Consider the following 27154-nt stretch of genomic DNA (forward strand, 5'->3'; position numbering starts at 1 on the left):
TTCTTAATTAATCCCTTTGTCCTCCTTTGTTGAATCCTAAACTGCTCCCAATCCTCAGGTTTACTGATTTTTCTGGCCAATTTATATGTCCTCTCCTTGGATCTTATGCTATCCCTAATTTCCGTTGTTAGCCACAGTTGAATCACCTTTTTTGTTTTATTTTTATTCCAAACTGGGATGAGACTAGATCGGCACTTGAGGGAAATAAACTTGCAGGGCTACGGGGATAGAGCGGGGGAATGTGTCTGACTGGATTGTTCTACAGAGAGCTGGCACAGACTCGATGGGCCGAATGGCCTCCTTCTGTGCCTCTATGACTCTATGTGGTTGCTGTGGATCACACTGGGGTCCACCAGCTCCCACAGGCTACAGCTGCAACACATCACCTGCCCGGCCATCTCGATTGTATTTTATTTAACTAATTAGGTTTTCAAGTATTGAAATACCCAATTGTCTATTAATAGTTTTTAATCTAGTTAATAACCTTGTTTAATTTATTAAATTTAGTTATATTCTTTAGATCTTTACTGTAACTTAGCCCACACTCCTAATTAAACCCTAGTTGTTTATATTTTTTTTAAGTATCAAGCAGATGGCGGCCGTTGAGCCAGGCCTGTCACCGGGAGAAAACCCCGCAGCCGCTGCCCCACTCGGGGCAAACACGGGACCCGTAGGTTCTTATTCGGGGGCTTGAGGCCTACACCGGGTGTTTATAAAGCCTCCCCGCTTGTTCCATTGCTTCCCTGCGCCCGCTCCGGAATCTTCTCTCCGCCTTCCGCCGCCATTACCCGACTGGCGGCACTGACTGCGCACGCGTGGGACCCGTCCCGCCCCCACGCTGCGCCTGCGCACCAGGCCCCTGCAGCATTGATAGGACCTATTCTTCCTCGCGGAGCATTCTGGGTAACAACCACCGCCATTGTCCCACCCGGCTGAGGAGTGCAGAGATACATTTAGAGCAAGCAATAGGAGGAGGAGGAGAAAATCAATGAAAGTTGATTCCTGTGATTTCAGATACCGGGATGAGCCACGCGGCGTCCATTGGAGCAATGCTCGGATACACTCAGCACATGGGAAACTAGCACAATTTTAGAAAGCGTTAGAAGGTGAGATTAAATTGTGATAGTTTATTATTCTATTTAAAAATTAAGTGGATGATTAGCATGGGTTAGATACAGATTAAGACTCCATCCGCACTGTCCCATTAAACACTCCCAGGACAGGTACAGCAGGGATGAGATACAGAATACAGCTCCCTCTACATTCATGGGATGTGGGTGTCGCTGGCAAGGCCAGCATTTATTGTCCATCCCTAATTGCCCTTGAGAAAGTGGTGGTGAGCCGCTTTCTTGAACCGCTGCAGTCCGTGTGGTGAAGGTACTCCCACCGTGCTGTTAGGGAGGAAGTTCCAGGATTTTGATCCAGTGACGATGAAGGATCGGTGACATATTTCCAAGTCAGGATGGTGTGTGACTTGGAGGGGAACTTACAGGTGGTGGTGTTCCCATGCACCTGCTGCCCTTGTCCTTCTAAGTGGTAGATGAAGCGGGCTGCTTTGTCCTGGATGGTGTCAAGCTTCTTGAGTGTTGTTGGAGCTGCACTCATCCAGGCAAGTGGAGAGTATTCTATCACACTCCTGACTTGTGCCTTGTAAATGGTGGAATGGCTTTGGGGTGTCAGGAGGTGAGACACTTGCCACAGGATACCCAGCCTCTGACCTTTGGAATTCTCTTCCCAAGAGAGCTATGGAGGCTGGGTCATTGAATGTGTTTAAGGTGGAGATAGACAGGTTTTTGAACGATAAGGGAGTCAAGCGTTATGGAGAGCGGGCAGGGAAGTGGAGTTGAAGCCAAGATCAGATCAGCCATGATCTTATTGAATGGCGGAGCAGGCTTGAGGGTCCAAATGACCTACTCCTGCTCCTGTGTCTTATGTTCTTGTGTCTCTCATCAGCTCCGGCCGCCGCGCTGAGTTGTGCCTGACCCCGCGCATGCGCCCCATGGCCCCGCCCTCTCCTGCTCCACAGGCGCCCGGCCCGCACCGCGCATGCTCAGCACACACCCTGGGCCCCTGTCAATCATCCTCCCCCGCGCCTGCGCACTGGGCCCCTGAGCTCCAGGCTGCCGCGCGGGGCTTTCTTTGTAAAGTCGGTGTTGGTGAAGAGCCGCAATTAGTGAGGGAAAGTGAGGGGGCGAGGGGGCGGAGTGAACTGCAGCACGTGATCGCGGGGCCTGTGACTGACGGGAGCTCTGACCAATAGGATGAGCACGGGCGGAGCCGACTGGCGGCGGGTCTTCCAACCAATGGCGGCGCGGCAAGGGGGCGGGGCCTCCTCTCCAGCTCAGGTGCGCTGGGGCTGATTGTGACGCGCTGTCCCCAGGTGAGAGCAGCTCAGTCAGCACAGAGCTGGGGCTGGAATCTGGGAGAGGGGCCACAGGCAGCGGGCCTGGCAAAGGGGCAGAGCCACAGCAGCTTCACTAAAAAAAATATAATAAATTTTAAAAAAGCTTATTTAAAGACAAATTTCCTGCAGTTTCAGAGACAGCCTTTGTCACTGCAATAATTTCTTAAATATTTAATAATTAAATCAAAAGCATCAAAAAGAGAGTAGCATAAGTAAAGAAAGACTTGCATTTATACAGCGCCATTCACGACCACCGGACGTCTCAAAGCGCTTTACAGTCAATGAAGTACTTTTTGAAATAACAACAGAAAATGCTGGAAAAACTCAGCAGGCCAGGCAACATCCGTGGAGAGAAAATTGAGTCAACATTTCGGGTGAAAACCCCTTTGTCAAGCCTAAAGAAGCACAGGAAATGAAATGGATTAAGAGGCCAGGCTGGGAGAGAAGTACTTTTTGAAGTGGAGTCACAGTTGTAATGTGGCAGCGCACAGCAAGCTCCCACAAACAGCAATGTGATAATGACCAGATAATCTGTTTTTGTTATGTTGGTTGTGGGATAAATATTGGCCAGGACACCGCGACCAGAGCATCAGACCTGTGTGGGAGCAGCGACCGACGGCAATTTAAAACCGGCGGCAGCGAGGTGAGGCCCGGCCAGAGCATCGGACCTGTGTGGGAGCAGCGACCGGCGGCAGTTTAAAACCGGCAGCAGCAGCGAGGCCCGACCAATACAACAGCGGGGGAGAGAGGTAAAAAGTAATCAAAGTGTGACATCAGCAGGAAGCAGGTAAGTGATTGGTTGGTGAGTATTTCTCTCTTTTTTAAACTTTAACTCTGGTTTATAGTTTCTAAGGTCTCTCTGGTGTAGCGGGGACTGTTGGTAAACTATTTAACTAGTGTAATTAGTGGGATTGATTGATTTAATTTAAATTCAATTAATTAAAGGGTAAATCATGGCAGGACAGCCCGGCCACGTGATATGCTCCTCCTGCGATATGTGGGAACTCAGGGACACTTCCTGTGTCCCTGACAACTACATGTGCAGGAAGTGCATCCAGCTGCAGCTACTGACAGACCGCATTGCGGCGCTGGAGCTGCAATTGGATGCATACTGGAGCGTTCGCAATGCTCAGGACATCGTGAATAGCATGTTTAGGGAGTTGGACACACCGCAGGTAGAGGTTGGACAGGAAGAAAGGGAACGGGTGACCAACAGGCAGAGTACTAGGCGCAGGCAGGTAGTGCAGGGGTCCCCTGTGGCCATCCCCCTCTCCAACAGATACATCACTTTGAGTACTGTTGGGGGGGATGGCTTATCAGAGGAAGGCAGCAGCAGCCAACTTCCTGGCACCAGGGGTGGCTCTGCTGCACAGAATGGGAGGAAAAAGAGTGGTAGAGCTATAGTAATAGGGGATTCTATTGTAAGGGAACTAGATAGGCGTTTCTGCGGCCGCAAACGAGACTCCATGATGGTGTGTTGCCTCCCTGGTGCAAGGGTCAAGGATGTCTCCGAGCGGCTGCAGAACATCTTGGAAGGGGAGGGTGAACAGCCAGTTGTCGTGGTGCATATAGGCACCAACGATATAGGTAAAAAGCGGGATGAGGTCCTAAAAGCGGAATATAGGGAGTTAGGAGGTAAATTAAAAAACAGGACCTCAAAGGTAGTAATCTCAGGATTGCTACCAGTGCCATGTGCTAGTCAGAGTAGAAATAGAAGGATACTTCAGATGAATACGTGGCTAGAGGAATGGTGCCAGGGGGAGGGATTCAAGTTCCTGGGACATTGGAACTGGTTCTGGGGAGGTGGGACCAGTTCAAAGCGGATGGTCTGTCCCTGGGCAGGGCTGGGACCGATTTCCTAGGGGGAGTGTTTGCTAGTGCTGTGGGGGAGGGTTTAAACTAAAATGACAGGGGGTTGGGAACATGAGCAGGGAGACAGAGGAAAGGGAAACAAGGATAAAAGCAAAAGATAGGAAGGAGAAAAACAAAAGTGGCAGTCAGAGAAATCAACGGTTTAAATCAAACATGGCCACAGTAAATAATAATTCTAATAGGTCTAAGAGCGTTAAAAAATCAAGCCTGAAGGCTTTGTGTCTTAATGCGAGGAGCATTTGTAATAAGGTGGATGAATTGGCTGCGCAATTAGAGGTAAACGAATATGATTTGGTTGGGATTACGGAAACGTGGCTCAAGGATGGCCAAGACTGGGAACTCAACATCCAGGGGTATTCGATATTCAGGAAAGATAGGCAAAAAGGAAAGGGAGGTGGGGTAGCATTATTGGTTAAAGAAGGGATTAACACAATTGTGATGTAAGAAAAAGGAGGCTTACCATCAAGTAACTTTAAAGTAAGCTTTAAGTAACTTATAAACACACTATATACAAGAGAGGTCTTTACCATGCCTCTGGTAGAAGCCTCTTACAATACTGAACAGACCAGTATTTATACCAGTCCAACAGGAAGTGACACATGACAGGAAGTGAGGTATGTACACAGTTCATAGTTCATAGTTCACAGTTCACAGTTCACAGGAAGTGATGACATAACTTCCCGGAAGTTATTATTTTTATCACATTCTTCCCTCCTGCAGGTTTAGGAGGCTGTGGTCTACCTTTTGGTCCGCAGCCGCCGAACAAGGAAGAGTCGCACCCGTTTGGATTCCCGTCGTAGAGGGTCGCTGGTCCGCTTACATGCGGTTGGCCATTGGCCAGAGTCCATGTGGCCTGGATTGCCCTGTGAAGGGTCGGGGAGATCATGGCTTCGAGTACGAGCCCCAATAGGTTCAAAGTCAGACTGCCTCTGTTCAGAGGGAGGTGCAAAGCTGGTCTGTGGCAGACCAGTACTTTCATGCGTGGTACTGGGAGGGTCGCAACCTTGAGCACGGGGTTCTACCGGCACCAAGCTAGTTGGTGTCCGATCAGGATCCTGGAGAGGGGTACCCGATAGGTCCCAAGAGTTTCCTGGTGAAATGCCATCACCCGATGTCCCACTAGGTCCTGGTGGGCAGGGAGCCAGATCCCGTAATGATACGGTAGATTCTCGGCCGTCGGAATATCGTATGTTTGCATAGGTGGGGTTGGCATCGGTTAGTTCGACCTCGTCTACAAGAGGGTCATTTTTAGACGTCCGAACGTATCTTCGGAGTAATACAGGTCCAGGAGTAGTTAGCCATGACGGGAGTGATGTCCCATGAGATGAGCGACGCTGGAATCCAAAGAACCGCTCATGAGGTGTAGTATTTGTGGCTGTAGAAAGCAGGGACCGTATAGAGTGCAATGCATCCGGAAGCACTGTTTCCCATTGCTGGTCTGGTAGGCCCCGAGATCTTAAAGCGAGACGTACGGAATTCCAGATGATACCGTTATACCTCTCTACCTGCCCATTTCCGATGGGATGGTATGGTGTTGTTTTGCTTGTAGCAATTCCCCGTTCTGAGAGGTAGTCCTTGAGTTCCCTCGACATAAAGGATGGACCCCGATCTGAGTGAATATAAGCCGGCATGCCACAGAGAGAAAATACCTGCTCAAGGCAGCAGATTACTGTGGACGCCAGCATATTGGAGCAGGGGAAGGCAAACGGAAAACGTGAATATTCGTCGATCATGGCGAGCAAATATGTGTTCCGAGTTGAAGAGGGCACTGGGCCCTTAAAATCGATGCTAAGTCGTTGCATCGGTTGGGTTGCATGTATGAGTATACCATCTGAGGGGCGGAAGAACTGAGGTTTTAATTCCGCACAAAGCCGGCATTCTGAGCATATTTTCTTTACATCTCCAGTGGAAAAAGGGAGATTCCGTGATCGTACGAAATGTAGCATGCGCGTAACGCCAGGATGGCACAAACCATTGTGGACATCCATGAGGGTGGAGGATGACATAGTGGAGCAGAATGCCCGTGTGAGGGTGTCCGGGGCCACATTCTCCTTGCCAGGCCGATAGAGAATGGTATAACCAAAAGAGGCCAGTTCCATCCTCCAAAGTTGTATTTTATTATTCTTAATTTTGGTTCGTTTTCGATTATCGAGCATGAAGGCGACTGATCGTTGGTCCGTGATCAATGTAAAGTGCTGGCGAGCTAGAAAATGGTTCCACTTCCGTACTGCCTCTATGATGGCTGTGGCTTCTTTCTCAACCGGAGGATAATGTAGCTCGGCACCTTGTAAGGTCCTGGACATAAATGCTACAGGACGACCTTCCTGATTCAGAGTAGCCGAGATCGCCACCTCCGAGGCATCACATTCAACCACGAAAGGGAGATTCTCATCAATGGAGTGAAGAGCCGCTTTCTCCAACTGTTTTTTGAGAAGGTTAAAGGCTGCAACAGCCGCTGTTTCCAGTGGAAATGATCTAGCATGCAGCAAGGGTTGGATTTTGTCCGAAAAATGAGGAATCCATTTAGCGTAGTATGCAAACAGACCGAGAGCCCGACGTAAAGAAGCTGGATTCTTAGGTGACGGGAGCTCTTGGAGCGGGCGAAGTCTTTCTGGGTCTGGCTTAATGATACCATTGCCTACGCAGTAGCCAAGGATGTTGATGGTCGGTTGCGACTCGACAGATTTGGATTCATTCAGGGTCAAATTACGGCGATGGAGGGCATCCCGAAATTTTTGGAGGTTGGAGTCGTGTTCCTGTTGATCGTGACCTGCAATGGTAATGTTATCAAGATAGGGAAAAGTGTCCCTTAGGTTTTCCTGCTTAACCAGGCCATCCATTGCCCGTTGAAAGACAGCCACTCCATTAGTAACCCCGAATGGGAGGCGACGAAATTGGTACAGCCGTCCATTAGCCTCAAAGGCTGTGTACTGCTTATCTGAGACCTTCAAGGGTAACTGATGATAGGCACTTTTTAAATCGTAAGTTGAGAACACTTTGTATTCGGCCAGTTTATTAACCATATCATCAATGCGTGGCAATGGGTAGGCGTCCAAGTCGGTATATTGATTGATGGTTTGCGAATAATCGATGCATAGTCGCTGTTTGTGAGGTTTTAGAGGGTTCTTGACAATGACGACTTGAGCCCGCCAGGGCGACGAACATGGTTCAATGATATCCCCTGCTAGAAGTCGAGAGATTTCAGCCGCAATAAAAGATTGGTCTTCCTGATTAAAGCGCCGCGATTTCGTTATTATCGGTTGGCATTGAGGCGGAATACTGGCAAATAATGAGGGTTCATCAAGTGAAGCTGCTGATAATGCACAAAATGGTAATTTAGACGGTATATTAGAAATAGTAAGTCCGGGTTTGGATCCACCAAACTCAATGGTGAGTTTCTTATGCTGTTTTTGGAAGTCCAGTCCTAAGAGGAGATCACTACATAAGTCCTTGAGCACCGAAAGTCGGGTGGAGGGATACATACGACCATGAAGTGTCATATCAACAACACAAAAGCCGGAGATTCTGGTATTAAGTGATGACTGGGCCATCGCAATTGCCTGGTCCGATGGGAAGACATGTAGTTTCAATTTCGCAACAATCTGTTCCTTAACGAAACTATCCGTACTTCCTGAGTCAATTAAGGCATCTAAGGTATGCCCTTTAATTGAAATTTTTGTGGCAGCATGAGACAGGTTCTGTGGGCAAGCAGCTGTAATTGGTGTCGTTGCACAGAGAGTGGCTAAAACTCTCGGTGTGCTTCTTCGGGAGAGAGCTCGAGAGGAAGCTTGATAGGTCCTAGCTGGAGCATCTTGATAGGCCCTAATTGGGGCAGTTCGGTAGGCCTTAGCTGGATTGGCCCTCGTAGAGGCCCTTGATAGGCAAACTTTAGCAAAGTGTCCTTTTTTCCCGCAATAACTGCAGATTGCATTGCGAGCAGGGCAGGTTTTCCTAGGGTGAAAAGCATCTCCACAAAAGAAGCATTCCTTCCTAGATTGCCAAGAGGCTGCTAAAGTGGGGTCGTCCTCCTCTTCTTCATCAGAATTATCAGAATTAGATTCCCCCATGATAGGGTTCACCTGAGACCGCTTGAATTGTCTGGTTGCAGCGACAGCAGCAGATCGAGATCTGGGCAGCTGATAGAGGTCTGCATTTCTCTTTGCCAAATCCAGTGAACAAGCTAGGTCAAAAGCTTTTTGTAGCTCAAGTGTTTTACTTTCTAGTAGACGCTGGCGTATAAATGGAGAGGCAATCCCGCAGATGAAAGCATCACGAATCATTTCTTGGCGGTACAGCTCAGCTGAGGCTGCCTGAAAGTTACAATCTACGCTGAGCCTGCGAAGTTCTTGCAGGAATTCGTCAATTGATTCCCCTGGCCCTTGTCGGGCTGTGGCCAGTAGATGTCTAGCATAGACCTCATTTGGGGTCTTGGCATACAGTTTCTTAAGTGCCCGAATCACCTCATCGTAATTATCCCATTCATCAACATATTCGAACACTTTTGGGGTCACATAATTGATAAGTATCTTCAATCTAGCAGGAGCATCCGCTTCACATTCATCCAGAAAATTCTCAAAAGTACGGTACCAATGCTTCCATACCCTGCCAGCTGCTGGTGCATTCGGGTCCAAGTCCAGACGAATAGGTCTAAGGATTTTCTCCATGATGGGTGGTTCCCTGGATCCTTAATTCTGAGTTTGTCCGAAGGTCTAGTATTTGTGAGTGTAAATACTAAGTTACTTAAATTGATGTAAGAAAAAGGAGGCTTACCATCAAGTAACTTTAAAGTAAGCTTTAAGTAACTTATAAACACACTATATACAAGAGAGGTCTTTACCATGCCTCTGGTAGAAGCCTCCTACAATACTGAACAGACCAGTATTTATACCAGTCCAACAGGAAGTGACACATGACAGGAAGTGAGGTATGTATACAGTTCATAGTTCATAGTTCACAGTTCACAGGAAGTTATGACATAACTTCCCGGAAGTTATTATTTTTATCACAAATTGTAATGAAGGATATTAGCTCTGATGATGTGGAATCTGTATGGGTAGAATTGAGAAATACTAAGGGGAAAAAAACATTAGTGGGAGTGGTATATAGACCTCCAAACAGGAAGGCGGAGGTTGGGGATGGCATTAAAAGGGAAATTAAAGAAGCGTGCAATAAGGGCACAGCAGTCATCATGGGTGACTTTACTCTACATATAGATTGGGCTAACCAAATTAGTAACAATACTGTGGAGGAGGAATTCCTGGAGTGTTTACGGGATGGTTTCCTGGACCAATATGTCAAGGAACCAACCAGAGATCAGGCCATCTTAGACTGGGTATTATGCAACGAGAAAGGATTAATTAGCAATCTTGTTGTACGAGGCCCCTTGGGTCGGAGCGATCATAATATGATCGAATTCTTCATTAAGATGGAAAATGAAGTAGTTGACTCAGAAACTAGGGTCCTCAATTTAAATAAAGGAAACTACGATGGTCTGAGGAGCGAGTTGGGTAGGATTGATTGGGGAATGGCACTCAAAGGGTTGACGGTGGATAGGCAATGGCAAACATTCAAAGACCGAATGGATGAACTACAGAAGTTGTTCATCCCAGTTTGACATAAAAATAAAGCAAAAATGGTGACTCAACTGTGGCTAACAAGGGAAATTAGGGACAGCATAAGATCCAAGGAGAGGACATACAAATTAGCCAGAAAAAGCAATAATCCTGAGGATTGGGAGCAGTTTAGGATTCAACAGAGGACAAAGGGATTAATTAAGAAAGGGAAATTAGAATATGAGAGTAACCTTGCAGAGAACATAAATACTGACTGTAAAAGCTTTTATAGATATGTGAAGAGAAAAAGAGTGGTGAAGTCAAGCGTAGGTCCCTTGCATTCAGAATCGGGGGAATTTATAATGGGGAACAAAGAAATGGCAGACCAACTAAATACATATTTTGGTTCTGTCTTCCCAAAGGAGGACACAAATAACCTCCCAGAAATGCCGGGGAACATAGGGTCTGATGAAAGGGTGGAACTGAAAGAAATCAGTATTCGTAGGGAAATGGTGTTAGGAAAATTGATGGGACTGAAGGCCGATAAATCCCCAGGGCCTGATGGTCTACATCCCAGGGTACTTAAGGAAGTGGCCCTTGAAATAGTATATGCATTGCTGGTCATCTTCCAGAACTCGATAGACTCTGGAAAAGTACCCATGGATTGGAGGGTAGCTAATGTTACCCCACTATTCAAAAAAGGTGGCAGAGAAAAAGCGGGGAATTATAGACCGGTAAGCCTGACATCGGTAGTGGGGCAAATGCTAGAGTCCATTATAAAAGATGTAATAGCAGAGCACTTGGAAAGCAGTGACAGGATCGGACAAAGTCAACATGGATTTACAAAAGGTAAATCATGCTTGACTAATCTACTGGAATTTTTTGAGGATGTAACTGGTAAAATAGATAAGGGAGAAACAGTGGATGTGGTGTATTTGGACTTTCAGAAGGCTTTCGATAAGGTCCCGCATAAGAGATTAGCGTGCAAAATTAAGGCACATGGGATTGGGGGCAAGGTATTGACTTGGATAGAGAACTGGTTGGCGGACAGAAAGCAAAGAGTTGGAATAAACGGGTCGTTTCCCGAGTGGCAGGCAGTGACTAGTGGGGTACCGCAAGGATCGGTCCTAGGACCCCAGCTGTTCACAATATATATTAATGATCTGGACGAGGGAATTGGATGTAATACCTCCAAATTTGCAGATGACACAAAGTTGGGTGAGAGGGTATGCTGTGAGGAGGATGTCATGAAACTCCAGTACGATTTGGACAGGTTAGATGATTGGGCAGAAACATGGCAAATGCTCTATAATGTGGATAAATGTGAGGTTATCCACTTTGGTGGCAAAAACAGGAAGGCAGATTATTATTTGAATGGCAATAGATTGGGAGAAGGGGAAGTGCAAAGAGACCTGGGTGTTCTTGTGCACCAGTTGCTGAAGGTAAGCATGCAGGTGCAGCAGGCGGTTAAGAAGGCAAATGGAATGTTGGCCTTCGTAGCAAGAGGGTTCGAGTACAGCAACAAGGATGTCTTGCTACAGTTGTACAGGGCCTTGGTGAGACCGCACCTTGAGTATTGTGTGCAGTTTTGGTTGCCTTATCTGAGGAAGGATATTCTTGCCATGGAAGGAGTGCAGCGAAGATTCACCAGGCTGATACCTGGGATGGCAGGAATGACGTATGGGGAGAGATTGTGTCGATTGGGCTTATACTCACTGGAGTTTAGAAGATTGAGAGGGGATCTCATCGAAACTTATAAAATTCTGTCAGGCCTGGACAGACTAGATGCAGGAAGGATGTTTATGATGGCCAGGGAGTCCAGAACCAGGGGTCATAGTCTAAGGATAAGGGGTAAGCCATTTAGGACTGAAATGAGGAGGAATTTCTTCACCCAGAGAGTGGTGAACCTGTGGAATTCTCTGCCACAGAGGGCGGTGGAGGCCAGTTCATTAAATATATTCAAGAAAGAGTTGGATATATTTCTTAAGGCTAAAGCGATCAAGGGACATTGGGAGAAGGCAGGGACAGGGTACTGAATTTGGATGATCAGCCATGATCTCATTGAATGGTGGAGCAGGCTCGAAGGACCGAATGGCCTACTCCTGCTCCTATCTTCTATGTTTCTATGCTCTTCTTCAAAATAGTGCCAGGGGATCTTTTACAGGCACCTGAGAGGGCAGACGAGGCCTCGGTTTAACATCTCATCTGAAAGACGGCGCCTCTGACAATGCAGCACTCCCTCAGGACTGCACTGGAGTGTCAGCCTAGCTTTATGTGCTCGAGTCGCTGGAGTGGAACTTGACCCCACCACCCTTTGACCGAGAAGGGAGTGTGCTGCCCACTGAGCCACAACTGACAACGTTGGTCCCTTAGCGGTAGAGACAGGAGAAATTATTATGGGGAATAAGGAAATGGCAGAAACGTTGAAACAAATATTTTGTATCTGTCTTCACAGTAGAAGACACAAAACCATACCAAAGATGGTGGGGAACTGAGGGTTTAATGAGGGTGAGGAACTTAATGTAAAGTACTAGAGAAACTAATGGGACTAAAAGCTGACAAATCCCCTGGACCTGACGGCCTACATCCTCGGGTTCTAAAAGAGGTGGCTGAAGAGATAGTGGATGCATTGGTTTTGATCTTCCAAAATTCCCGAGATTCCCGAGATTCTAGAACGGTCCCAGCAAATTGGAAGGTCGCAAATGTAACACCACTATTCAAGAAAGGAGGGACAGAGAAAACAGGGAACGACGGGCCAGTTAGCCTGACATCAGTCGTTGGGAAAATGCTGGAATCCATTGTTATGGAAGTTGTATCAGGGCACTTAGAAAATCATAACATGGGTAGGCTGAGTCAACATGGTTTTATGAAAGGGAAATCGTGCTTGACAAATTTATTAGAGTTATTTGAGGATGTAACTAGCAGGGTATATAAAGGGGAACCAGTGGATGTAGTATATTTGGATTTCCAAAAGGCATTCGACAAGGTGCCACATAAAAGATTATGACACAAGATTAGGGCTCACGGGGTTGGGGGTAATATAGTAGCATGGATAGAGGATTGGTTAACGGACAGAAAACAGAGAGTAGGGATAAACAGATCTTTTTCAGGTTGGCAGGCTGTAACTAGTGGGGTGCCACAAGGATCAGTGTTGGGGCCTCAGCTATTTACAATCTATATTAATGACCTAGATGAAGGGACCGAGTGTAATGTATCCAAGTTTACTGATGATACAAAGCTAGGTGGGACAGTAAGCTTTGAGGAGAACACAGAGAGTCTGTAAAGGGATATAGATAGACTAAGTGAGTGAGCAGTAAGGTGGCAGATGGAGTATAATGTGGGGAAATGTGAGGTTATTCACTTTGGTAGGAAGAATAGAAAAACAGAATTTTTTTTAAATGGTGAGAAACTTTCAAATGTTGGTGCTCAGTGAGATTTGGGTGTCCTTGTGCAAGAAACACAGAAAGCTAGCATGCAGGTACAGCAAGCCATAAGGAAGGCAAATGGCATGTTGGCCTTTATTGCAAGGGGGTTGGACTATAAGAGTAAGGAAGTCTTGCTACAATTGTACAGGGCCTTGGTGAGACCACACCTGGAGTACTGTGCACAGTTTTGGTCTCCTTATCTAAGGAAGGATATACTTGCCTTGGAGGCGGTGCAACGAAGGTTCACTAGATTGATTCCTGGGATGAGAGGGCTGTCCTATGATGAGAGATTGTGTAGAATGGGCCGATACTCTCTGGAGTTTAGAAGAATGAGAGGTGATCTCATTGAAACATACAAGATTCTGAAGGGGATTGACAGGGTAGATGCTGCGAGGTTGTTTCCCCTGGCTGGAGTGTCTAGAACTAGGGGGCATAGTCTCAGGATAAGGGGTCGGCCATTTAAGACTGAGATGAGGAGGAATTTCTTCACTCAGAGGGTTGTGAATCTTTGGAATTCTCTGCCCCAGAGGGCTGTGAATGTTGAGTCTTTGAGTGTATTCAAGGCTGAGATCGATAGATTGTTGGACTCTAGGGGAATCGAGGGATATGGAGATCGGGCGGGAAAGTGGAGTTGAGGTCGATGATCAGCCATGATCTTATTGAATGGCGGAGCAGGCTCGAGGGGCCATATGGCCCACTCCTGCTCCTATTTCTTATGTTCTTATGGACTTTCAAAAGGCATTTGATAAAGTACCACACAAGAGACCTACTCGGAAAATAGAAGCACAGGGAATTAAAGGGCTGATGGTAATTTGTGTATATAATTGGCTAAGGGATAGGAGACAGTGAGCAGTGCTGAGGGATGTTTTTCTGACTGGAGGGAAGTATGCAGTGGGGTTCCCCAGGGGTCAGGATTAGGACCATTGCTTTTCTTGTTATATATAACTGACCTGGACTTGGGTATAGGTGTACAAGTTTGAAATTTACAGATGATACAAAACTTGGCAACATAGTAAATAGTGAGCATAGTAGTAGCAGACTTCAGAAGGACAGAGACAGACTGTGAAATGAGCAGACACAAGGCAGATGAAATTAAATGAGGATAAGTGTGAAGTGATGCACTTTGGGAGAAACAACAGGGAGAGGCCGTGTAATCTAAATGGGACTATTTTGAGGGGGTGCAAGAGGACTAGTTTGCAGAATTCTGGGGATAAAGCTGGGGTTTGGGACTAAATTGGACAGCTCTTTCAAAGAGCCAGCACAGACACGATGGGCCGAATCACCTCCTTCTCTGCTGTTAGATTCTATGATCAGTGTGAAGATGCTGGTGTCTCTTAAGGCTCTTAGAGCTTTTAAAGCTCTTCCCACAGTCAGAACATTTCACGGATCTCTCGTCAGTGTGAACAAGCTGGTGTGCCAGCAGGTTGAAGGACCGAGTGAATCCTTTCCCACACACGGAGCAGGTGAACAGCCTCTCCCCAGTGTGAGCTCGCTGGTGTCTCAGCAGGTTGGAGGACTGAGTAAATCCCTTCCCACACTCGGAGCAGGTGAACAGCCTCTCCCCGGTGTGACTGCATTGATGAGATTCCAGCTGGGATGGGCAATGGAATCCCTTCCCACAGTCCCCACATTTCCACCGTTTCTCCGTGGTGTAGGTGTTCTTATGTCTCTCCAGGTGGGGCGATCAGTTGAAGCCTCGTCCACACACAGAACACATGTACGGTTTCTCCCCGCTGTGAATGGTGCGATGTTTTTTCAGGCTGTGTAACTGGTTAAAGCTCTTTCCAGTCAGTGCACTGGAATACTCTCACTCGGGTGTGTGTTTTCCAGTCACACGGATGTTTGAAAACTTTCCCCACAGACAGAACAGACAAACATTTGTCCTTCCATATTCAAAGGTCAATGATATTCAGGTCCTGATGAATTGATTGACTGTCGGATCTTGATGTGATGTTTGGTTTGAGATTCCCGTCTGCAAATCCTGCCCTTCTCACAGCCTGTAAAAGGAGTTTACAAAAGTCATCACTGTAAATACAGGATAGAAATTCAGAACAGAGTTTCTGTGGAACATTCTCTCCTCTCTCGTTTCCCCAAAGCTGTAAATCCCCGTCCCACAAACTCTCCCTCCTCCCTGTGCTGAAATCCAAACCCATCGCACCATCTCCAACTTTTCTTTCATCCACTCCCAGTTTTCCTCCTCCCTCTACTCTGGTTGGGTTCAGTTCTACACCCGCTGTGTGCAGAGTGAGAATAAAATCAATGAGTCAATGATTGTCTCTCCTGGTCACGGGGACCCAGAAGCCCCGCCCACTCTTTGTTCCTGTACCAAGATGGCTGTGCATGCGCCGTGCTGCAGGTGGAACCGGTCTGTCTTTCCTCCACCAAGATGGCGGCGCGTAACCCGAGCATGTCACCGAGAAAAAGCCTCACAGCTGCTGTCCGGTGGAACATAGACCGGGCCGCTGGATCTCATTCGGGCCCGAGATTGTGCTCCAACTATATACACCCTGCGGCGCAGCCTATCCACAGTTTATTAATCTCCCAACCCCACTCCCGCCGATTAGCAACTCCGCCCGGCGACAGCGCGGGGCTTTCTTTGTGAGGGACACGTGCGATATTCGGGCAGATGACCAAAACCTTGGTCAAAGAAGTAGGTTTTAAGGAGCATCTTAAAGGAGAGAGGTAGAGTGATGGAGAGGTTTAGGGAAGGAATTCCAGAGCTTAGGGCCCAGGCAGCTGAAGGCACGGCCACCAATGGTGGAGCGATTAAAATCGGGGATGCTCAAGAGGCCAGAATTAGAGTAGCGCAACTATCTCGGAAGGTTGTCGGGGCTGGAAGAGATTACAGAGATAGGGAGGGACGAGGCCACGGAGGGGTTTGAAAACAAGGATGAGAATTTTAAGAATGAGACACTTGAGGAAAAGCAGGGAGTGGGGGAGGGTCAAGCCCTTATGGGATAGGGTCGTTAATTCTGTTCTGCGACAGTTACTGGGACAGACTGTATCTCCCCTCTCCTCCACACAGGGATTTGTGGTAGTTAAAGGGACAGTAATTCTCCTTGTTTTGCAAGATTGTAATTAAAGGGACACTGCTCTGAGATGGCTGCGAACTTTTAGTGCCGCCAGCCTTTCTAAAACATCTTCCTTTTTTGAGGATCTGTGTGAACAGGCTGGTGACTCAGCAGGTGGGATGAACTCTGAAACCTCTTTGCACAGTCAGATCATTTAAAGGGTCTCTCATCGGTTCTGGGGCAGGAGGGATCTGGTTAACAGTGATCACAATATCATTAGGTTTAAAGTAGTTATGGAAAGGGACAAAATAAAATCAACGGTGAAAATACCCAGCTGGAAGAGAGCCAGTTTCAGTGATTTGAGAAGGGATCGAGCTCAGGTGGACTGGAAACAAAGATTGTCCAGGAAAACAGTGAATGACCAATGGCAGGCCTTCAAGGCTGAGATAGTTCGGGTACAAACCAAACATATTCCCATAAGGAGGAAAGATGGGCCATCCAAAGCTAGAGCTCCCGATGACAAAGGATATAGAGGTTAGAATAAAACAGAAAAAGGAGGTTTACGACAAATGTCAGGTACAGAATAGAGTCAAAAACCAGGCAGAATACAGAGAGTGCGGGGGAAATTGAAACAGGATATAAGAAGGGCAAAGAGACAATATGAGAAAAGATTAGGGGGTAACATAGAAGATAGGAGCAGGAGTCGGCCATTCGGCCCCTCGAGCCTGCTCCGCCATTCAATGAGATCATGGCTGATCATCCAAATTCAGTACCCTGTTCCTGCCTTCTCCCCATATCCCTTGATCCCTTTGGCCGTAAGAAATATATCCAACTCCTTCTTGAATATATTTAATGAATTGGCCTCTACTGCCTTCTGTGGTAGAGAATTCCACAGATTCACCACTCTCTGGGTGAACAAATTCCTCCTCATCTCTGTCCTAAATGGCTTACCCCTTATCCTTAGACTGTGACCCCTGGTTCTGGACTCCCCGACCATCGGGAACATCCTTCCTGCATCTAATCTGTCTATTCCTGTTAGAATTTAACAAGTTTCAATGAGATCCCCTCTCATTCTTCTAAACTCCAGTGAGTATAAGCCGAATCGACCCAGTCTCTCCTCATACGTCATTCCTGCCATCCCAGGTATCAGTCTGGTGAATCTTCGCTGCACTCCCTCCATGGCAAGAACATCCTTCCTCAGATAAGGCAACCAAAACTGCACACAATACTCAAGATGAGGCCTCACCAAGGCCCTGTACAACTGCAGCAAGACATCCTTGCTCCTGTACTCGAATCCTCTCGTTACGAAGGCCAACATACCATTTGCCTTCTTAACCGCCTGCTTCTCCCACTGCTGAGACCAGTGGAATGCAGCAGAGGGCGCTCTTCTGAGTTTGGGGCTCAGGCCTGTTAGTGGAGCAGTGCAGAGGGAACTTTACTCTGCACTGGGCTTTACTCCCTCAGCACTGCACTGGAGGGGCAGCACAGAGTTTTAGACTTGAGTCTCTGCAGTGGGACTTCAACCCACAACCTTTTGACTCAGAGGAGAGAGTGCTGCCGCCTGAGCCACAGCTGACACTCTGTATCTAACCTGTGCTGTACCTGCCCTGGGCGTGTTTGATGGGACAGTGTAGAGGGAGCTTTACTCTGTATCTAACCTGTGCTGTACCTGCCCTGGGAGTGTTTGATGGGACAGTGTAGAGGGAGCTTTACTCTGCATCTGACCCATGCTGTACCTGCCCTGGGAGTGTTTGGTGGGACAGTGTAGAGGGAGCTTTACTCTGTATCTAACCCGTGCTGTACCTGCCCTGGGAGTGTTTGATGGGACAGTGTAGAGGGAGCTTTACTCTGTATCTAACCTGTGCTGTACCTGCCCTGGGAGTGTTTGATGGGACAGTGTAGAGGGAGCTTTACTCTGCATCTGACCCATGCTGTACCTGCCCTGGGAGTGTTTGGTGGGACAGTGTAGTGGGAGCTTTACTCTGTATCTAACCCATGCTGTACCTGCCCTGGGAGTGTTTGATGGGACAGTGTAGAGGGAGCTTTACTCTGTATCTAACCCGTGCTGTACCTGCCCTGGGAGTGTTTGATGGGACAGTGTAGAGGGAGTTTTACTCTGTATCTAACCCGTGCTGTACCTGCCCTGGGAGTGTTTGATGGGACTGTGTAGAGGGAGCTTTACTCTGTATCTAACCTGTGCTGTACCTGGCCTGAGAGTGTTTGATGTTGACACCAGGTGCTGAGAATGTTAAAATGTTCCTTTCCCCACAGTGACATCCAGCACCTTCATGAGCACAAAAATTCACTTCAAGAAAGTAACACAAACCCATCAGCTTCTCCCCTGGACACCGACATTGAGAGGACAGGTAATGTCTGTATCAAGTCAACAATTAGCTCTCGGCTTATCTTAGAAACAAGGCCTCAATAGACTGGGTGTTTCAAACAAAGCTGATTTATTGATACAGAATCTTAAAATCCAGTCCAGTTATTGGGGTTTTAACATCCATGAAATATAAGATGACCACTAATAAATCCAGGAGGGAATTCAGGAGAAACTTGTTTACCCAGAGTGGTGAGAATGTGGAACTCGCCAGCACAAAGAGTAGTTGAGGCTAAAAGTACAGATGCATTTAAGGGGAAGCCACATGAGTGTGTAAGGAATAGGAGGATATGTTGATCGGGTTAACTGAAGTAGGGTGGGTGTGGGGCATAAACACCAGCATGGATAAGTTGGGTTGAAAGTCCTGATTCTGTGCTGTACATTCTATGTAACACCAAGAACAGTCAAAAGAAGGGAATCATCAGAATAACAGTTATATAATTTTTTTGATATATATAAATGACCTGGATATTGGAATACAGAGCAGAATTTCTAAATTTGCCGATGACACCAAACTTGGGGGTGTGGCAAACAGTGAGGATGATACCAATCGACTGCAACAGGACATAGAAAGGCTAGCAGAATGGGCAGACAAGTGGCAGATGGAATTTAATACAGAGAAGTGTGAGGTGATGCATTTTGGCAGAAGGAGCAGGGAGAGGCAATATACACTTCATGGCACAGTTTTAAAGAGTGTGCAGGGACAGAGGGACCTGGGAGTTAATGTGCATAGGTCCCTGAAGGTGGCAGGACATATTGAAAGAGTGGTTAGCAAAGCATATGGGATCTTGGGCTTCATAAATAGAGGTATTGAGTACAAAAGTAGAGAAGTTATGCTGAAACTTTATAAAGCACTGGTTAGGCCACAACTGGAGTATTGCATCCAGTTCTGGTCACCACACTTTAGGAAGGATGTGAAGGCCATTGAGAGGGTGCAGACAAGATTTACCAGAATGGTCCGGGGATGGGGGATCTTAGCTACAAGGACAGGTTGGAGAAAATGGATTTATTTTCCTTAGAGCAAAGGAGGTTGAGGGGTGATTTGATAGAGGTGTACAAGATTATGACGGGTTTGGATAGGCTAGACGGGGAAAGGCTGTTCCCACTGGTTGATGGGACAAGGACTAGGGGACACAGATTTAAGGTTTTAGGCAAGAGATACAGGGGGGGATGTGAGGAAAACTTTTTTACGCAGCGAGTGGCGAGGACCTGCAACTCGCTGCCGACGGAAGTGGTGGAAGCGGACACACTGAATGTTTTCAAGGGGAGACTGGATAGGCACTTGAGAGAAATAAACTTGCAGGGCTACGGGGATAGAGCGGGGGAATGGGACTGACTGGATTGCTCTACAGAGAGCTGGCACGGACTCGATGGGCCGAATGGCCTCCTTCTGTGCCGTTATGACTCTGTGACTATGACTAGAACACTGTTAACTCGCTGGTGTCTCAGCAGGTTGGAGAACTGAGTGAATCCCTTCCCACACACGGAGCAGGTGAACGGCCTCTCCCCAGTGTGAACTCGCTGGTGTACCTTCAGATTCCCAGAGCTTTTAAAGCTCTTCCCACAGTCAGAACATTTAAATGGTCTCTCATCAGTGTGAACTCGCTGGTGTTCGAGCAGAGTCGAGGACTGAGTGAATCCCTTCCCATACACGGAGCAGGTGAACGGCTTCTCCCCAGTGTGAAATTGCTACTGTCTCTTCAGCTCCTTGGACCTTTTAAAGCTCTTCCCACAGACAGAACATGTAAATGGTCTTTCATCAGTGTGAACTCGCTGGTGTACCTTCAGATCCCCAGAGGTTTTAAAGCTCTTCCCACAGTCAGAACATTTAAATGGTCTCTCCCCAGTGTGATATCGCTGGTGTCTCACCAGGTGGGATAACTGAGTGAATACCTTCCCACACACTGAGCAGGTGAACAGCCTCTCCCCAGTGTGAACTCGCTGGTGTCTCATCAGGTGGGATGACTGAGTGAATCCCTTCCCACACACGGAGCAGGTGAATGGCCTCTTTTTCTGCTCTCTCCAGCTGGTGTCCCTTCAGCTCCTGGGACATTTGAAAGCTTTTCCCACAGTCGGAATGTTTCAGCGGCCTCTCCCCAGTGTGAAGGCGCTGGTGTGCCAGCAGATTCGAGGACCAAGTGAATCTCTTCCCACACACGGAGCAGATGAACAGAATCTCTCCTGCTCTCTCCAGCTGGTGTCTCTTCAGATATTGGGACCTTTTAAATCTCTTCCCACAGTCAGAACATTTAATCGGTCTCTCATCACTGTGAACAAGCTGGTGTCTCAGGAGGGTGGCAGAATGAGAGAATCGCTTCAAAAACACGGAGCAGGTCAAAGGTCTCTCATCGGTGTGGACAAGCTGGTGTCTCAGCAGCATGGAGGGTGCAATTAATCCCTTCCCACACACGGAGTGGGTGAAGGTCTCTCCCTAGTGTGATCTTGCTGGTGTATCATCGGAGCGGATGACTGAATGAATCCCTTCCACACACGGGGCCCGGGTTTCCCCCAGTGTGGAGGCACTGGTGTCGCTTCAGGTATTTGTAGATTCTGAAGCTCTTTCAGAACATTTAAAAGGTTTCTCCCCAGTGTGAACTCACGGGGGTGCCAGCAGATTCAAGGAGTGATTGAATCAGGTCCTGATGAATCGAGCGACTCTGTCAGATCTTGAGGTGATGTTTGGTTTGAGCTTCCTGTCTGTAAATGCTCCACTTCTAAAACCCTGTAAAAGGAGTGTAGAAAGGGTAAGGGGGGAAGCAGGAACTTTTTGGGCTAATTTTGCATCAAAGAACAAACATGGCAGTGCCAGTCCCACTGGTGTCCAGCCGTGCCCACAATAACCAGCGGGCCAGAAACAGCCCAATCCACCTCACTGACTTGGCCCTGAAGTCAAATCAAGTCTCATCAAATGACATTCTTTGTGACTGTGACAAAGGTAAACTATCTCTCCTCATCCTTCCTGACTTGTCTGCAGCCCTTGACACGGTTGACCACTCCATCCTTCTCCCAACTCCTCTCCACCATCGTCCAGCTGGGCGGGACTGCACTCGCCTGGTTCCATTCTTATCTATCTAATTGTAGCCACAGAATCACCTGCAATGGCTTCTCTTCCCACTCCCGCATCGTTACCTCTGGTGTCCCCCAAGGATCTATCCTTGGGCCCCTCCTATTTCTCATCTAAATGCTGCCCCTTGGCGACATCTGAAAACACAGCGTCAGTTTCCACAGGTACGCTGACGACACCCAGCTCTACCTCACCACCACTTCTCTCGACCACTCCACGATCTCTAATCCGGTTCTGGGTGAGCAGAAATTTTCTCCAATTAAATATTGGGAAGGCTAAAGCAATTGTTTTCGGTCCCTAGCCACTGACTCCATCCCTCTCCCTAACATCTGTCTGAGGCTGAACCACACTGTTCACAACCTTGGTGTCATATTTGACCCTGAAGTGAGCTTCCGAACACATATCCGCAGCATAACAAAGACTGCCTATTTCCACCTCGGTAACATCGCCCGTCTCCGCCCCTGCCTCAGCTCATCCGCTGCTGAAACCCTCACCCGGGCCTTTGTTACCTCTAGACTCGACTATTCCAACGCACTCCTGGCTGGCCTCCCACATTCTACCCTATGTAAACTTGAGGTGATCCAAAACTACCCGTGTCGTAACTCAACGCCAAGTCCCGTTCACCCATCACCCCTGTGCTCGCTGACCTACATTGGCTCCCGGTTAAGCAATGCTTCGATTTCAAAATTCTCATCCTTGTTTTCAAATCCCTCCATGGCCTCGCCCCTCCCTATCTTAGTTATTCCCTTCAGCCTCACAACCACCCGCCCCCCACGATAGAATCACAGAAAAATTACGGCACAGAAGGAGGCCATTCGGCCCATCTTGTCCGTGCCGGCCGATTAAGTGCTATCCACACTAATCCCACTTTCCAGCACTTGGTCCGTAGCCTTGTAGGTTACGGCACTTCAAGTGCATATCCAAGTACTTTTTAAATGTGATGAGAGTTTCTGCCTCTACCACCCTGTCAGGCAGTGAGTTCCAGACCCCCACCACCCACTGGGTGAAAACATTTCTCCTCAACTCCCCTCTAAAGCTCCGACCAATTACTTTAAATCTATGCCCCCTGGTTGTGGACCCCTCTGCCAAGGGAAATAGGCCCTTCCTATCTAGGCCCCTCAGAATTTTATACACCTCAATCAGGTCTCCCCTCAGCCTCCTCGGTTCCAAAGAAAACAACCTCCTCCGCCACCCCCCCCGCCCCGAGACATCTGCTTTCCTCCAATTCTGCCCTCTTGAAACATAAAAACATAGAAGATAGGAGCAGGAGTAGGCCATTCGGCCCCTCGAGCCTGCTCCGCCATTCAATGAGATCATGGCTGATCATCCAAATTCAGTACCCGGTACCTGCCTTCTCCCCATATCCCTTTAGCCTTAAGAAATATATCCAACTTTTTCTTGAATATATTTAATCAATTGGCCTCAACTGCCTTGTGTGGTAGAGAATTCCACAGGTTCACCACTCTCTGGGTGAAGAAATTCCTCCTCATCTCCTTCAGCAACTGGTGCACAAGGAATAAACGGCTCTTTTTCTGAGTGGCAGACAGTGACTAGTGGGGTACCGCAGGGATTGGTCCTAGGACCCCAGCTATTCACAATATATATAAGTGATCTAGACAAGGGAACTAGATGTAATATCTCCAAGTTTGCAGACGACACAAAGGTGGGTGGGCGTGTGTGCTGTGAGGAGGATGCCGAGAAACTCCAGTATGATTTGGACAGGTTGGGTGATTGGGCAGAAGCATGGCAGATGCTGTATAATGTGGGGAAATGTGAGATTATCCACTTTGGTGGCAAAAACAGGAAGGCAGATTATTATCTGAATGGCAATAGATTGGGAAAAGGGGAAGTGCAACGAGACCTGGGTGTCCTTGTGCACCAGTCGCTGAAGGTAAGCATGCAGGTGCAGCAGGCGGTTAAGAAGGCAAATGGTATGTTGGCATTCATAGCGAGAGGGTTCGAGTACAAGAAGAAGGATGTCTTGCTGCAGTTGTACACGGCCTTGGTGAGACCACACCTTGAGTATTGTGTGCAGTTTTGGTCGCTTTATCTGAGGATGGATGCTCTTGCCATGGAGGGAGTGCAGTGAATATTCACCAGACTGATACCTGGGATGGCAGGCATGACGTATGAGGAGAGATTGGGTCAATTGGGCTTATACTCGCTGGAGTTTAGAAGAATGAGAGGGGATCTCATTGAAACTTATAAAATGCTAACAGGACTAGACAGACTAGATGCAGGAAGGATGTTCCCGATGGCCGGGGAGTCCAGAACCAGGGGTCACAGTCTAAGGATAAGGAGTAAGCCATTTAGGACAGAGATGAGGAGGAATTTCTTCACCCAGAGAGTGGTGAACCTGTGGAATTCTCTACCACAGAAGGCAGTGGAGGTCAATTCATTAAATATATTCAAGAAGGAGTTGGATATATTTCCTAAGGCTAAAGGGATCAAGGGATATGGGGAGAAGACAGGGACAGGGTACTGAATTTGGATGATCAGCCATGATCTCATTGAATGGCGGAGCAGGCTCGAGGGGCCGAATGGCCTACTCCTGCTCCTATCTTCTATGTTTCTATGAACCCCAGGACCAGGCCCCTATGGGGAATAGGTATGCAGATCTAGCCGCAAAACTAGCTGCGGAAGAAATGCAACCAGAGGACGCGTTCAAAAACGAAATAAATATGGTCATGATAGTCAGTGGGGTACAGGAAGTGAATATAATGGAACTACAAGAAAATACTAGTAAAGAGCAAAAGGAGAAACGGAGACAAGCTGGCGCACAATCACAAGATGGAATTTGGAAATGGGGCCCACGTAACCAGGTGGTGGCACCGGAATGTTGTAGACAACAACTGATGGTGCTATACCATGGTGTAACACATACTGGCAGAAGTAACATGTTGCACCTACTGACACAGTACTGGTGGTGGCCAAAGATAGGTCGGGAAGTAGTAAAATATTGCCACCGCTGTATAATATGTTCAAGAATAATGTAGGACAGAGATGTAGAGTTAGAGTAGCAAACCAACCCAGGCCCCAAGGACCCTGGGAAAGCTTACAAATTGACTTTACCGGCCCCTTAGCGCAGGACCGGGGTAAGAAATATTGCCTGGTAATAATTGACCAATTTACCAGGTGGGTGGAAGCCTTTGCCACCCGAGACTGCTCTGCAAAAACAGTTGCACTAATATTGGCTACCGAGGTTATACCCCATTGGGGAGTGCCTCTGCAAATTGACTCAGACAACGGCACTCATTTCACCGGCAAAATAATGAAAGAAATCTGTAAGCTGCTACAAGTGACACAAAAATATCACATACCATATCACCCCCAGAGCTTGGGGATGGTAGAAAGAATGAATAGGACACTGAAAAACTCGCTGACAAAAGCCATCCAAGAAACAGGGAAGGGATGGTCGGAATTATTACCCAGCATACTAATGAGGCTGCGAGCCACCCCAGGACGAACGAATGGACTGACCCCCCATGAACTAATGACAGGACGAGCTATGAGACTACCAGAGGATTTGGCTGGAGGGGTGGGAGAACCAGGACCAGTACAAGATAGATTAAGGCGATACTTATTACAACTAAATCAGGAGGTACAAGCACTAAATAAAGAAGCAAGGAACCAACAACAGATTAAAGATCTAGAAAGGCAGAATGCTGGACTTAAACCAGACGAGTTGCCCAGAATAGGTCAACAAGTAATGACGCAAGTTATCGGAAGAAAGGGAATGGGGCCCGTTGGATGGGGCCATGTACTGTATTAATGACAAGTGATACGTGTGTTTGTCTACAGGAACCGATGGGTATGCGATGGAAGCAATGGACCCAGGTGAAACCATTTAACATTAAAGACCCCCATTCTACCCTCTCCTCGAGGGGAAAGAGCTCGGAAGACGACCAGACCTCTGTTTAAATTACAGATAAACATGGATCCAGTCGACCCTTTATATCAGAGGGTCCGTCTCGGGGAGAAGAAGCTCTCCTGGTTTACCCTTACACCTGAGAACTCATTTTTAATGTGGAAGCAAGTCATCCTCGGTTCCGAGGGGCTGCCTAAGAAGAAAGAAGATATAATTGAAGTAAGGCTTCTTTACTCCTGTACTCAAATCCCCTTGTAATGAAGGCCAGCATACCATTTGCCTTCTTAACCGCCTTTCACGACCACCGGACGTCTCAAAGCGCTTTGCAGCCAATGAAGTACTTTTGAAATGTAGTCACTGTTGTAATGTGGGAAACGCGGCAGCCAATTTGCGCACAGCAAGCTCCCACAAACAGCAATGTGATAATGACCAGATAATCTGTTTTTTCATCATGTTGATTGAGGGATAAATATTGGGCTCAAAACACCGGGGATAACTTCTTCGAAATAGCACCACGGGATCTTTTACATCCACCTGAGGGGGCAGACGGAGGCCTCGGTTTAACGTCTCATCCGTAGGATGGCACCTCCGACACTGCAGCGCTCCTTCATTACTGCCCCTCCGACAATGAGTCTCTTCCACAGCACTGTCCCTCCGATGGAACAGCACTCCCTGAGCACTGCCCCTAAGACAATGCAGCACTCCCTCAGTACCGATCCTCCGACAGTGCGGTGCTCCCTCAGTACCGCCCCTCCGACAGTGTGGTGCTCCCTCAGTATTCCCCCTCCAACAGTGCGGCGCTCCCTCAGTACTGCCCCTCCGACAGTGCAGCGCTCCCTCAGTACTGCCCCTCCGAGAGTGTGGCGCTCCCTCAGTACTGCCCCTCCGACAGTGCGGCGCTCCCTCAGTACCGCCCCTCTGACAGGGCGGCGCTCTCTCTGCCCCGCACTGGAGTGTCAGCCTCGCTTTATATGCTCAAGTCCCTGGAGCGGGATTTGAACCCACAACCTTCTGACTCTGCTATCCACTGAGCCACAGCTGACTCCAGTCTTTTACACAGTTTCATCATAACTTCCTTGCTTTTTGCACTCTACGCCTCTCCTAAAGCAGGGGAGTTATGATGAATTGTTAAACAGTTTTTTTTGCAGAGTGACCAAGGCTGTGTGCAGGAAACAATTTTGCATTTGAAAGAAGCTTGTATTGTGAAGCTTGTGCCCCTTTGCCAGGCCGCTGCCTGCGGCCCCTCTCCCAGATTCCAGCCCCAGCTCTGTGCTGACTGAGCTGCTCTCACCTGGGGACAGCGCGTCACAATCGGCCCCAGCGCACCTGAGCTGGAGAGGAGGACCCGCCCCCTTGCCGCGCCGCCATTGGTTGGAGGACCAGGCCGCCCAGTTCAGTCCTCCCAGCTCAGCCCTCTTCCTATTCGTCAGCGCTCCCGTCAGAGTCAGGCCCGGGTCGGGCCTCCATCCACCTGATTGGGCCTCTTCCTGTGATAACGCCACAATCGGGCCCCAGCCTCAGCTCCGGGGAGGAAGGTCCCGCCCCCTTGCCGCGCCACCATTGGTTGGAGGACAAGGC

At 48.0% G+C, this 27154-nt stretch overlaps 1 protein-coding gene and 1 long non-coding RNA gene across 2 annotated transcripts in view; both read left to right on the forward strand.

The window, feature by feature from the left end:
- The window catches only part of LOC147118294 (proteasome activator complex subunit 1-like), a 1298587-nt gene that overhangs the window by 275468 nt on the left and 995965 nt on the right, over positions 1-27154 (forward strand). The gene's annotated exons all lie outside the window — the stretch shown is intronic.
- LOC147118301 (uncharacterized) lies at positions 996-26619 on the forward strand. Its single transcript, XR_015077899.1, has 3 exons — positions 996-1106; positions 18536-18630; positions 25510-26619. It is a non-coding gene; the product is annotated as an uncharacterized LOC147118301 (long non-coding RNA).

The sequence above is a fragment of the Somniosus microcephalus genome, chromosome 4, assembly GCF_052327205.1.
Source record: "Somniosus microcephalus isolate GS21.2 chromosome 4, FLI_Smic_1.0, whole genome shotgun sequence".
Lineage (NCBI taxonomy): Eukaryota > Metazoa > Chordata > Chondrichthyes > Squaliformes > Somniosidae > Somniosus > Somniosus microcephalus.